Here is a 12,730-nt window from a genome sequence, read left to right on the forward strand (position 1 = left end):
ACGATTCATAATACAGAGTGCGAGATAATGACCTGATACTAATTTTTATATTTTAAAAGCTCAGTATGACTTTTTGAGACAGCCCCCAAAATATGACATTATTTTTAGACGGAAATATACCAAGATATAATAAATGTTTAATAATGAAGACAAGCTTAGCTTATTATTAAGGCGCTTCAAAGCGAAATATATAGTTTAATTTTATTACAAACGAAATAAATTTAATCGTCCCATGAGAACTTGTCATATGATAAATCAACCAAACATTTCACTTTATGGGCAAACATAAATACTATTGTTATAATTAATAGGAATTAAATAGGTTTTGATATTTAAAAACTACTTTTTTCGGTTACTGAATAAAAATTATATAAAAGTAATATCCTCACATATGTACCACAAGCAATCCCAAAAAAAATTGATACTCTTAATTAATCAATAAGTAAAATCGTTTAATATATTTTATTTTTAAATGAACATAATGAATAATAGGATACATTATATATACTATGTTAAGTATACAAGTTAAAGTTACGGTACCTAAATCAAAATTTCAGCCCTATACTTAAGAATAATGTACTACTATAATCGCATTAAATAACGGTGAATTCTAGATAAATTGTTATGATAATAACTAGTATCATCACAAATTATACCGTAATAGGATTACAACTAAATTGATTTATCTGAATCAAAGTTAAAATATTTATTTTCACTGTAATTCGACAAAAATTTTTAATTTTTTTTTCAGATGTAAATGTTTATCTTACAAAAATACTTTTTGAAGAAGTACAAAACTGGTCGAAAAAATATCAATAGTAAATGAACTGTATTATAATTAATTGTAATTTATTTTGAAAATAAATCGTTCGATAATTTTTTCAAATATAAAGAAATCTAATTAATAATAACTGACTACAATATAAAATCTAAATGAATATTTAAAGGAATAAGTAAGAAATCTGTTGTGTTCAAAGAACACAACAGATTTAATGAAAAGTCTAGGATCGTAACACAATATTTTAAATTGTATTGTAAAACTAAAATGGCTGTCATTTAAAATTCTTTCACAGCTAGTTTCAAAAAAAAACCTACTGGACCTCAATTAAGTGATAAGTAAATCGTTTTCAGGTAAAAAAAAAATCGCTAAATTTTACTCTTTTTGTGTTTAAATATTTAACTGTTATTTAAGAAGTATCGTACACCACTTTTGAAACTAGGCGTGAAAAAAATTTAATGGCTATAAACTTTGTAGAAGTTTTCGTTGCCCGTTTTATTTTCATTATACTCTTTAAAATGATGCGTCACAACACTTAATATTTTTATTTCAATTTTTTTAGTTGGGCCCCTAACTCTTTGTGGTGTGTGATATTATCCTTAAAATTAAATCCTTTTGAGTAAGAAGCAATTTTACGTTTATAGTTTTTTACTGTTGTGGAATTTTTTAAGCAGTACCCACTTTTGAAACTATTAGGGAAAAAATAAATTTTTTTAAAAGTTTTCGTAGTTAGGTGATTTTTTTACATCAAAATTAGTATATTCAGTGTTCATTAAAATTGATGATTCAAAACCCTAATCTTTCTATTTAATTTTTTTATTTATTTGATTCCCCTGGGTACTTGGGGTATGATGGTAGGATGGTTTCATGCAGAAAAATTCATTTTCCAACAGTTAGGATCGTTTGCTAAAATTCATTTTTTATATTTAAAGATTGAAAATTTATTTACAGGATTGCTATAGTTTTTGAAGAGCCGGTATAAATTCTTTTATTAATTCATTTATTTAAGACAAGCTTTTCGTTATTTTTGTTTTCATATCAGCAGTAATCTTAAACGATTAGGTAGGTATATTTTAAATTAAACTGTCAAATTTTAAATAAAGTTAAAAATAAAATAGAACTTTTTAATAAAAAAAATTACAGAATATAACAAAAACTTCAATTATGCTTTAAAATCTTTTTCTACAATCGGGAACAAATTAAATTTAGTAAGTTGTTTGTATTTTATTTGATACCGGGTTAAATACAAGTAGTTTTAAGAACAGAAAGTTATTAATTCTTTTACCTTTTAGTGTGTTTTATGTAGTCTGTTTTATTAATTTTACCATTACGTTTTTTAAACGTTTTTAAAGGTTTTTAGTTTTTAGTTTTCTCTTCTACACCAATTTTCAACTATTTAGCTAAAGAGTTTTCAGGGATTTAATTTTAATTACATATATACGTAAATTAACTACGTACAAAACTACTAAATTAAATGACTGTGTCTCTAAACTGATATTAATGTAATTCTTGTTAATATTTTCAAATCTGTTTATAATAAATTACATATTTTCCTAACTTTGTAATTATATTTGACTGAACTCAATAATATAAATAACGGTCGCTGGAAGAGCGGTGCTTCGGTTGTTGGGATATCGGGTACCGGGATATCGGGTACCGGGTGAAGCTGTGTAGTGGTCCTGACAGACCGGCCAATGTTTTAACTGTGGGGAGGTTGGCCATGTCAAGATGAATTGCCTGAAGGAAGCACGCTGCAGTTCCTGGAAAACCAATGGCCACGCTTTGGGAGGGCCGAAGTTGCTGAAATTTACACCGGAAGTGAGATGTAGTCGCTGTGGGGCGTAGAATTATGGTGGCTGCGACGCGGGATAGCCTCGTCTAGGAGGGGGGAACGCTCCGGCGTCTCATCACCGATGAATGGACGGGGACTCCTAGCGGAGCCATGGGGGAAAATCAAACCGTAGTCCCTGTGAGGATCCATTCGCGGGTTCCCCATTAGTGGTATGGCGGGGGGGGGGGGTATGTAAGACAGTAGTCCCGGTTGGGGATCCCTCTGGGGGTTCCTCACTAGAGGAAGGCGTAAATACCGGAATCCCGGTGGGGATCCTTCGGGGTTTCCTCATTTGAGGGATGGCGAATAATCAAAAGACCGGGCCCTTGCTACCTCTCCCGGAGCTGTAGTTATGCTTAATTGCAGGTCCAGCTCTGGGGGGCGGGGTAAACAAAGAGTAAAAAAAAAATATAATAATATAAATAAATATTTTTGAAATCTAGTTTTTATCCGTTTAATTCGATAAACAACTTCATGATCTTTATATACTATTTCTTTTCTTTCTTTTTTTTTTGTAAATAAGACCTGTCAATCGTTAAAAATACTTCACGATTGTTGGTAAAACAAATACTTGTACAAGTAAACAAGCGATAGTTAGTATATTGGACGTGATTACCATCCTTTTGATCTCATAAAAAGTAAATTAAATATTTATTATAAAAGTACAGAGGGATGAAGAAGTAAACTATGTTATTTTTTATGATAAAAGTTATGAAATGGTTTATATATTATTAGACCTATATCATAAACGGCCACTAAAATTTTGGTTAAAGTAAAAAATATTTTACTTTAACCAACGGTTAATGGATCATGCTATTTATACTGTTCTTAAAATAAATTTTTATCCTACCCATATACTATTTTAAGGCGAGATGGTTAGCACGACTGGTGAGTTTAAGTGGCACAGATTGTTTTTAAGCTACCTCTTCACTTTCTACTTAGATTATTAAACGATACTGTGTAGCTTCCATTCAAAAGTTGTTCTATTTATTTTATAAAACAGGGAGAAAAATTTTGTAAAATTATGTTTGGTGATTGCTTGTATCTGATGATAATAATTGTTTCAAAATCGAAATGTGTAGCTATTTAATTTTTTTTTTGTATACGGTTTCCGACTATTTCTAAGTATGAACTTATTTCAATAATCATTTAGCATAGCTGTTTCTTTTCAAATGATTTTTGCTAATATTCTAATTACTATTTCCTACACTATGATATAAATGTGTGTATATATCTATATATATATACATCGAGTGGCTGAAAAGAAACTTATACTTTCCTGTAACTTTTTATAACTGAGATGTAAATTATATTTTATAACTGACCTTGAGAATTACATTAGGGTAAAATGGGATTACATGAAGTCTAACTTAGTCGGGAAAATTTTACCACCAGATTGCAAGGAATTTTGTTGGTCTCTTAAATGAAGCTAATTTTTTATTTATTTTTGAGCAGTTAAAAAACGCTTCGTGAACATGTATTTTATGAAAGTCGGTAAATGGCTTTACCAACCTTCATAAAGTACGTGTAGATGATTGACAGGTATCACGCTGAAAATAAGAAAAATATATAAAGAAAAATTTATTTATAATTTTTTCTTGATTTGCTTTTATGTTAATTTATTTATCTATATATATATATATATAGATATATATATGGGAATCATATATATCACATATATATATGTACGTATACAGAGAGAGAGAGAAAGAGACACAGACAGACAGAGAGAGAAGACAATTTAAAGCACATCGCTTATCAAGGATTTATATCCATGCACAACCTAAGCCTATGAGGGAAAAGTTTATTTTTTAAACAGTACTAGTAATTTAAATATTTTAACAAAGGGAAAAAATAATCATAAGAATTCTCTTCTTTTTTTTTTGAATACTAAATTTGAAGATGTCCATTTTGTGGGAACTTTATATCTGTAACCTGTACGTAGAATTTATAGCCTTAAAAACCATGAAGTAATTATCGTTACTAAAATAATTTAAAATTATTGGTTACATTACACAGTGATCGATAACATTATAGTTTCACACACTTCAGTTTTTAGTTCCAGCAGGATATTTAAATCACACATACAAAATAATTGTTTGTTGCTGAGCAATGATGGAGTGGAAATGTATTTAACCATTCATTTTCTGTATAACCAATTGAAATTTGATGAACTCCAGAACACCAGTATCGATTTCTATGAAATAAATATCAAATAGTTTGTCAATTTCGCGCGAGTAACAGATTATATAGTGGTTATTATACAAGCTGAAGAGTAATCAAATAGAATAATATATATACCGGGTGGGGAAAAAAAATTTACATCTTCTCTAACGTTTTTTTACAATTGAGATAACTGGATGCGATTTGCAGTATTCTTCATTGTACCAAGGAATTACTTCAATGAATGTACTTTCTAGTCCGCGTGTAGTGAGGGGGGGGTCACTCAAAAATTTCAAATGAGACCAATGATTATTCGATAACATAATTTTTAAAGAGCTCGATGTACCCAGAATATGATATTATTAAAACTAAATTCTGATGCCCAGTCCTAAATGGCGGCCAACAATGTGTTTGTTGTAAAAATTACTTTCTTAAATATTTCTTATAAAATTTTAATATTAAAAAATCTGATGTGGATACCACATATTTCCTTGTACGCATATTAAATCACATATATTTTTTATTACATTTTTTCATATTTTATTTTTTTGTTATTGAATTATTATTTATCGTAATTTTTTTATAATCGGAGATTAATAATTATTAATAAATCAATACATTTAAATTGGAAAATAATAAAAGGAAATAAAGTTGGATTCGAACCAATGTGCCTTCCCCTTGCAAGATTCAAATATTTTATTAATTAAAATTTTATTGGAACCAATGAAAATAAGTACCACTTATCGTTGTATAGCTCGCAATGAGGGCTTATTACTGCAGTTAAGAAAAGTTCAAGATCCAAATTCTTTGGATTTTGGACACATTTGTTCCAGTCGATTGCAATCAAAAAGGGAGGAGCACAACTAGATGTTATAACACTCCCAAATCCAAAATTTCAACATTCTACGGCTAATCGTTTTTGAGTTATGCGAGATAAATTTGTTCGTAAGTACAGATGTCACGCCGAAACTAGTCAAAATAGATTCAAGGATGGTCAAAATGAATATCTCCATTGAAATCTGAAAACCGAAATTTTTCGCGATTACAGTACTTCTTTGTACCGTACAAACAAGTAAAAATGAATGAGAAAATTAACTATTATTTAACTATTTAATTATTTTTAAATTTAAAACTAAATTTAATTAGAAGTGAAAATTTTCAATAATTAATTTTTGACATCTTTAATTATTATAATGATATTTTTGGTCGCCAAATCGGTTTAAATAGTCATCAGAATTTATTAAAAAATTTGAGCCAACCCCTCCCCCTCCCACGCATCAACGAATACTACGAATACGGTCATGTAGGCCGAATATTCTAAATTGGGATTTACTAAGTTAACCTCTCTTATCTGAGATTTCCAAAGAGAGAATCGAGGTACCTTAAATAACAAAAAAACTAAAGAGGAGCATAGGACAATCTAGGAGCTATCTGAAACAAACACATTGTTGACCATTTTGAATAAGCAATCAGAATTTAGTTTCAATTGTATCATTTTTCTCTTATCATCCAGCTGTATCATCCAGCTCTTAAACTGATATATCAAATGACAATTGGACTTATTGTTTTCTTTGTTACAGCATTTAAATCACTAGTAGTGTTTCAAAAAATAAACTTTGCTCTTATAAACTTAGCTTGTGCATGGATGTAAATCCTTGATAAGCGAAATGCTTTAAATATCTTCTCTCTCTCTAAATATATGTAAATAAAAAACAGATATAGAAAAAAATTATAAATAAATTTTTCTTTATAATACTAAAACTATTTTTTTTTATTGTTTTCAGTGAAATATCTATGAATCGTTAACACGTACTTTATGAAGGTTGGTAAAGCCATTTTCTTACCTTCATGAAATACATGTACAAAAACCCTTTTTTGAACTATACAAAAATTAAAAAAAAAAAAAATAGATTCATTTAAGATAACAACAAAAATCCTGGAAAGGCGGTTATACAATTTTCCTGACGATGTGAGGATTCCATCTAATCCCATTTTTCCCACAGTAATTAGTAAGGTTTTCAAAATAGTAATGATATGAAGAAAATAATGATAAAGATGATCAACTAAAAAGAAAAAAAGGAAAAAATCCATGTGTTTTCACAAAAAATGATAACTCAACCTTAAAAGGTAAAATTAAATTATTCCCTCTTTGTCAAATAAAAGAAAGGAACAAAATAAATTAACCGCCTACGAATAATTTAATCATTTTTACTTTTCCATCTACGTTGTTATACTGCACACCTTACTAAATTATAAAGAATACGCCAATCGGGAAAAAATTTGCAACATGGAGTTTTTGTAAATGTTGACGTTTCATAACCCTATTTAACCAAAAATTAAACAATTTTGGTATTAAAAAATTTCGTAAATTTATGTACATACTAAGTGCATACATCGTTTTATTCGTACATACATATTTACGTATGTCTTAAGAATTTAATTTTGCTCATAGTTGAGTGAGAGAGCAGAGAGATACGAAATCTCAAAATCTTATTCAAAGGTGCGGAAATTTAAAAATGTGGGGGAGAAAACCCTTTTTAATTTTCTGTTGTTTTGGACTCAAAGTCAAATTCTTGTACTAATTAGATCAGTGGTTTCCAAACTTTTCCGAGTCGCAACGCCCTTTTTCAATAAAAAGTTTTCCATTGCGCTCTACTCTTAAGTAAAAGTATTACTAGTCGTAAGTAAAAAATAAATAAAATTCGTGTATCTTCATTATTTTTTTTACTTTATTAACATTAAATTAATTATAATATTGTTGGTTCAATTAATTATGAAGCTTTTACAATATTTCGCGGCGCGTCTGTGAAGAGGCCGCGGCTCCCCGGGGCGCTGCGGGGCACAGTTTGGGAATTACTGAATTAGATAATTCCATTACATTAATATGTCAATTTGGTTATTATGTATTTGGGCAATTTCATTCCTTTGTGGGGAAAAGTAAGCCTAATATTTTTTTTTTTTCAGTTGTCGTTTTGTAGGGTGTCTTCAGATTGGATTAATTAATTAATTATTATAAAATGTTTTATAATAACTTCTGATTTAATAATATCCCATTTGAGCAACAGATATAATTTTTCAATACGGTCGAGACAAAAAGCATCAGTCATGAATTGACTCAATAACCAGAAATTGAATGTTTTAGATTGGAAAAATAAATTAGAATGTTTGGAACTTAACCCCATAGTAATAATCCTATAAAAGTAACTGCTTTTGCGGAGCCACTTTTTTCTTTTTTTTTATTCTCCCTCCCCTGAGCCGGACCCACAATTACGTATAACTCTACCCAGGGTAGTGTCCAATACTCTAACGAGTCTCCCCGTCTACCGGTTTTACATCCGAAATGACAGGTCAGTCCGACGGTCAGATCTTCTATTTATGCCTGCCTCAAGCCTCTGATGCAGGGTGCCAGGTCCAGCTATGCTAAACCTAGCCCGTACTTCAGAAGCCGAGTCTCGGCTTCTGAAGTAGACCAAGCCTACTTCTGAGTCTTCTAGTCTTTATTCTGCCTTGCCTCGTGGAATATGACTCTGTAAGCAAACTCTGTAATATGACTCTGTAAGAAAATCGGAAAGTAATGGAATTCTATAAGTAGAAATGTGTAATAATAAAATTAGTCCAATGTATTCAGAAACGAATCCACGGAGTTTTTAAAGATAAGAATTTATTAATAATTTTCCTCTTATGTAATAATAATCTATCGAGATTATAATAATTTCCCAACCCCTCGGTAGCCCTGATTATAATAATTTTCCAATGAAACCAGAATATTATAAAACTCTTTGTTTTTTATTTTTCATTTAACATGGAGAAAATAGTGTTAAAAAATTAATAATTTTGTAATAACCTATTACTTGAATGCAGAAAGTACAATTGTTTCGATAAATGGATTCAGAGGAAAATATTTATACCCCGCAATATATATATATATATATATATTTATTAACCTAAAAAAAACGAACACTGTAATAACTGATAGAATATTATTAACATTGCCCAAGAACAACTTTGAAAAAAAAATTCTATTCTTCGCTACGATAAATTCTAAAACGTTTGAAAACGTTTTACACAGTTTATGATTTTAATGTTTTTTTTTTTATATGTAATAAAAGAAGTTATTTTGCTGAGATTGACAAAGAAAAAAAATTACAAACGAACAGACTTACGAAAAAATCTTTTATAAATTTATTTTTATTAACAGAGGAAAAAAATTGTAGTAATAAAAATTTACTTTTGAGAAATTTGTGAAAGCGTTTTTAGGTTTATGTGAATCTATTTCAATCAAATTTTACAAAACGTTTGAATATGTACATTAAAATGAATTTACATAAAACGTAACAAGGTTTGATATTGTATGACTGCTCGGGAACTAACGAACCGATTCAAAGTAAATTTAGTACTATACTGTTACACTGTACATACTACTTACTAAAGATAACCTGCTTTTCAAAGCCGATAGCATAAATCTTTTGCCATACTGCTTGGGCAGAGTTGCGTCTGTAAAAAAAATAAATAAAATTTCTCGATAATTTTAAATGAACTATTTATAGACAAAAATAAAAGATAAATAACAAATCTTTGTTTTAAAACGCAACCCAATTTAAAGAAAATTAATATGCTATATTTAATGAGATTAGTTGCTATTACAATTGTTCACGTAAAACAATATTCAAATCAAACTTTCTTTTTATAACAATTGTTGAAAGTGTCCACCATTTTTATCATTGCAAGCCTTTACTTTCATTTTCATATTCCGTGCAACTTTTCGAAGTGAATCTCTACCAATTTCTCATAATTCTTGAGTTATGTTGGCTCTCAGTTCTTCAACTGTGTGTGAATTATTTTTGAATACACAAACTTTTAGGTTGTGTTTTTATCGCCAAAGAAAAAATCTGTAGGAGAAAGATCAGGTGACCTAGCTGGCGATAAGTCTGTCGATATTACTCTTTCGTCAAAGAAATTTCTCAAAAGGTCCGTTGTTGCTTTTGCCGCGAGTCATTTGGCCCCATCTTGTTGAAACCACGAATCTCTCTTATTTAATTCTAAATTTTCAATAAATTGCGTTATGATTTCTTGGTAGAGGTCTACATTAAGAGTGTTTTCAAAGTACATATGACCAATTATTCTTCGCCTGGAAATTGCACACCACATACAAATTTTCTATGAATGCAAAGATCGTGAATTAATGATGTGAGGATTGTTAGAGCTTCTTTAGCGATCATTCCCTCTATTAACGTAACCATTGAAATGAAATTAGGCCTTATCTGTAAATAATACGTTATCCAACAGTTTAATGCTCTCCCGATTAAACTGATTAAACCATTGACAAGAGTGGAGCTTCAGCAGAGTAATCAACTGTGTGTAATTCATATGATTCATGAATTCGATATGAATTTAAGTTAAGTAGCCGGATAGCTTAAAAGGCTCTATACAGAAATATTTCTTTTTTTGAGCAATGAACTAAATCCAAACGATAACTGATGAAATAAAAAAAAATAAAAAAACAGACTTATTAACCACCACCCCTGAATGAAATTTTAAAAACATATAACCAAACTAACATACTAATGTTAAGGAATTTTCTAATTAGTACAAGAACGTCGTATCTTTGATCCACAAACGACAAAAAAGCAAAAAGCGTTTTTTTCTCCCTCTCTTTACGAAACTTTTATCATCAGAAAAAATATTAAGAGGCATTACATTACATGAAAAAACTTACCTACTCTGCGAGTATAATTTTGAGTTACAGGATTTATAATGAGTGAATTTCCCTCCTTCCTTGAGCGATTATGATTAAAAAACTAAATGGTACCAATTCTTCATATATAGAAACCGTTGAGCCAAATTTTGTTAAAATCGGTCATCCAGCCCGGAGAACATAATAAACAGAAAATATACCCCCACATATATACGTAATTACATACATCCTACGAAGTATGTCAGTGCTAAAATTGTTTTTTTTTTCTTTTTTTTTTTTTGTAAGAGGAAACTATGAAACGTTAAGATCGTTAAAAACCTCAACGTGAGTTGACCCAATTAGCGTTCTTTCCCTATTATGTATATTAAATTCTTTTACAGTATTTAACCGGAAAAATAAAAATAAATTTAACTTAGACGCTAGTTCATAGTAAAATTGATCGTCATAATTTATAAAAAATCTAATATAAAAAAGGTTTTAGCGTAAAATTTTTATTAACTGAATTTAAAATCACTCTTTATGCCATAAAATATTCATTCGAATGGAATAAAACTAACATTTCATTCGAATATGATAAAAAAATTAGTATACAAAATCCAAATCGTCAAAAAACATTTTATAAAATATAATTATTTACTAATAACTGAAATCCTGTTACTTATCCCTTTATTATATAAGGAGCAAACGTTTGTTTGTATGTTAGCAAAAATGTCAATAACCGCTAAAATAATCGCCACCAAAGTTTAACTGTAGATTCATTATGTAATCCTGAGAATCCATAGGTTACATAAAAGTGAAAAACTATTTATTAAAACGTGTAAATAATAAATAATCCGTTACGGAGCGGCACTTCTCATTCGAGCTTCTAAATTCTCAGGCTCCTTTCTTATGGTGAGCCACTCCCAAGATATCTTTCAATAAAGAAATTTTCAGTTGATATACGTGATATATAAATTTCGTCTGTTTATTTTTTATTGCATCGCGCGAGAACCAACCGACCGATACTATCAAATTTGAACGACATATTCCGTGTTATCCTCGGGTAAAGTTTTAAACCATAGACCGAGCCCCTAGTTGCCTTGAAAATTAAGATATAAAAAGGAGTCCAGGTGGCTGAGCCCTCTAGGTAAACGGAGAGGGCGATCGAAACGAGCTCTGTGGTTGTCCAGGTGCCAGTCCCCCTAAGAATACGGGAATGGCGAGCGAAGAGAGCTATACGGCCGGCCCTGGGGTAGGCCCCGTGGCCCCGAGGTTCGCCTGGGCTGACTTAGGACTCGAGGGTCCATGTACTGGCTAGACGGGCCGGCTTGTTAAACGTATTTGGCTTACCTTTGAACTGGATTTACATGGGAATGAAAATTTTTTGTTGAAAATGTTATGATCTTTTAGGAATTGCAATGTATAGGTATATATATTATTATTATTCAATATAACATTAATAATATAATTATAATCAATATAACATATAACATAAATTATTATATTATAGGTATATATCTATATTATAGGAATATATATCGCTACTAAATTTGTATCCATGTTTCTTGGCATAACTGAGAAGGTTTTGGGATATATTTCATCTCGTAAAATGTCTAAAATATATATGTATATTTATTTATAATGACGTAGTGGATATTTGCCGGTAGAAGCACAAACTTTAATGAATAGAATTAATTGTGTACTGTCAGTGTCTATCACTGTGTGAGCTGGGTTTGAACTGATTGATTATGAACATTTAAAAATCAATTTCTAGAATTTTTGAGTCTCATTCAGAGTTTCAAGGGTTAAAATTGATTTCTGAATCCCTGTTATTTTTTTTTAATTTCTCACTAACAAATGAAGAAATAAGTCAGGTTTTTGGTTAGTGTAATCTTCACGTCAATAAAGCAATTTTTATGTTTTTGATATTCAAACTTGAAAGGTGATGAAGAAAGGTAAAAATATTTTTGAACAACAATTGAACATGATTGTCAATTTTCCCAATCCCGACTATAGTAAACAAGATATTCAGTAGATTTGGGCTTGAAAATACTTTCAGATAAAGTTTTAAAAACCGTTATTGGGTTTTTTATTCTGATTTTTTTTTAAGGGGTGTGTAGGTATTCGGTGCTGTGGCTCAACCAATACAGCCACTGTCACTGTTGCTGTATGTGTGACTGGCTGCACTACGGGAAACGCAAGTAACCATATAGCGCGAGTGAAGCTGCGATGGGACGCTAGTATAGACATATATACATAGCCTACGGCACTTCCGGTAACGAAA

This window comes from Lycorma delicatula, chromosome 6 (assembly GCF_047948215.1).
Source record: "Lycorma delicatula isolate Av1 chromosome 6, ASM4794821v1, whole genome shotgun sequence".
Classification (NCBI taxonomy): domain Eukaryota; kingdom Metazoa; phylum Arthropoda; class Insecta; order Hemiptera; family Fulgoridae; genus Lycorma; species Lycorma delicatula.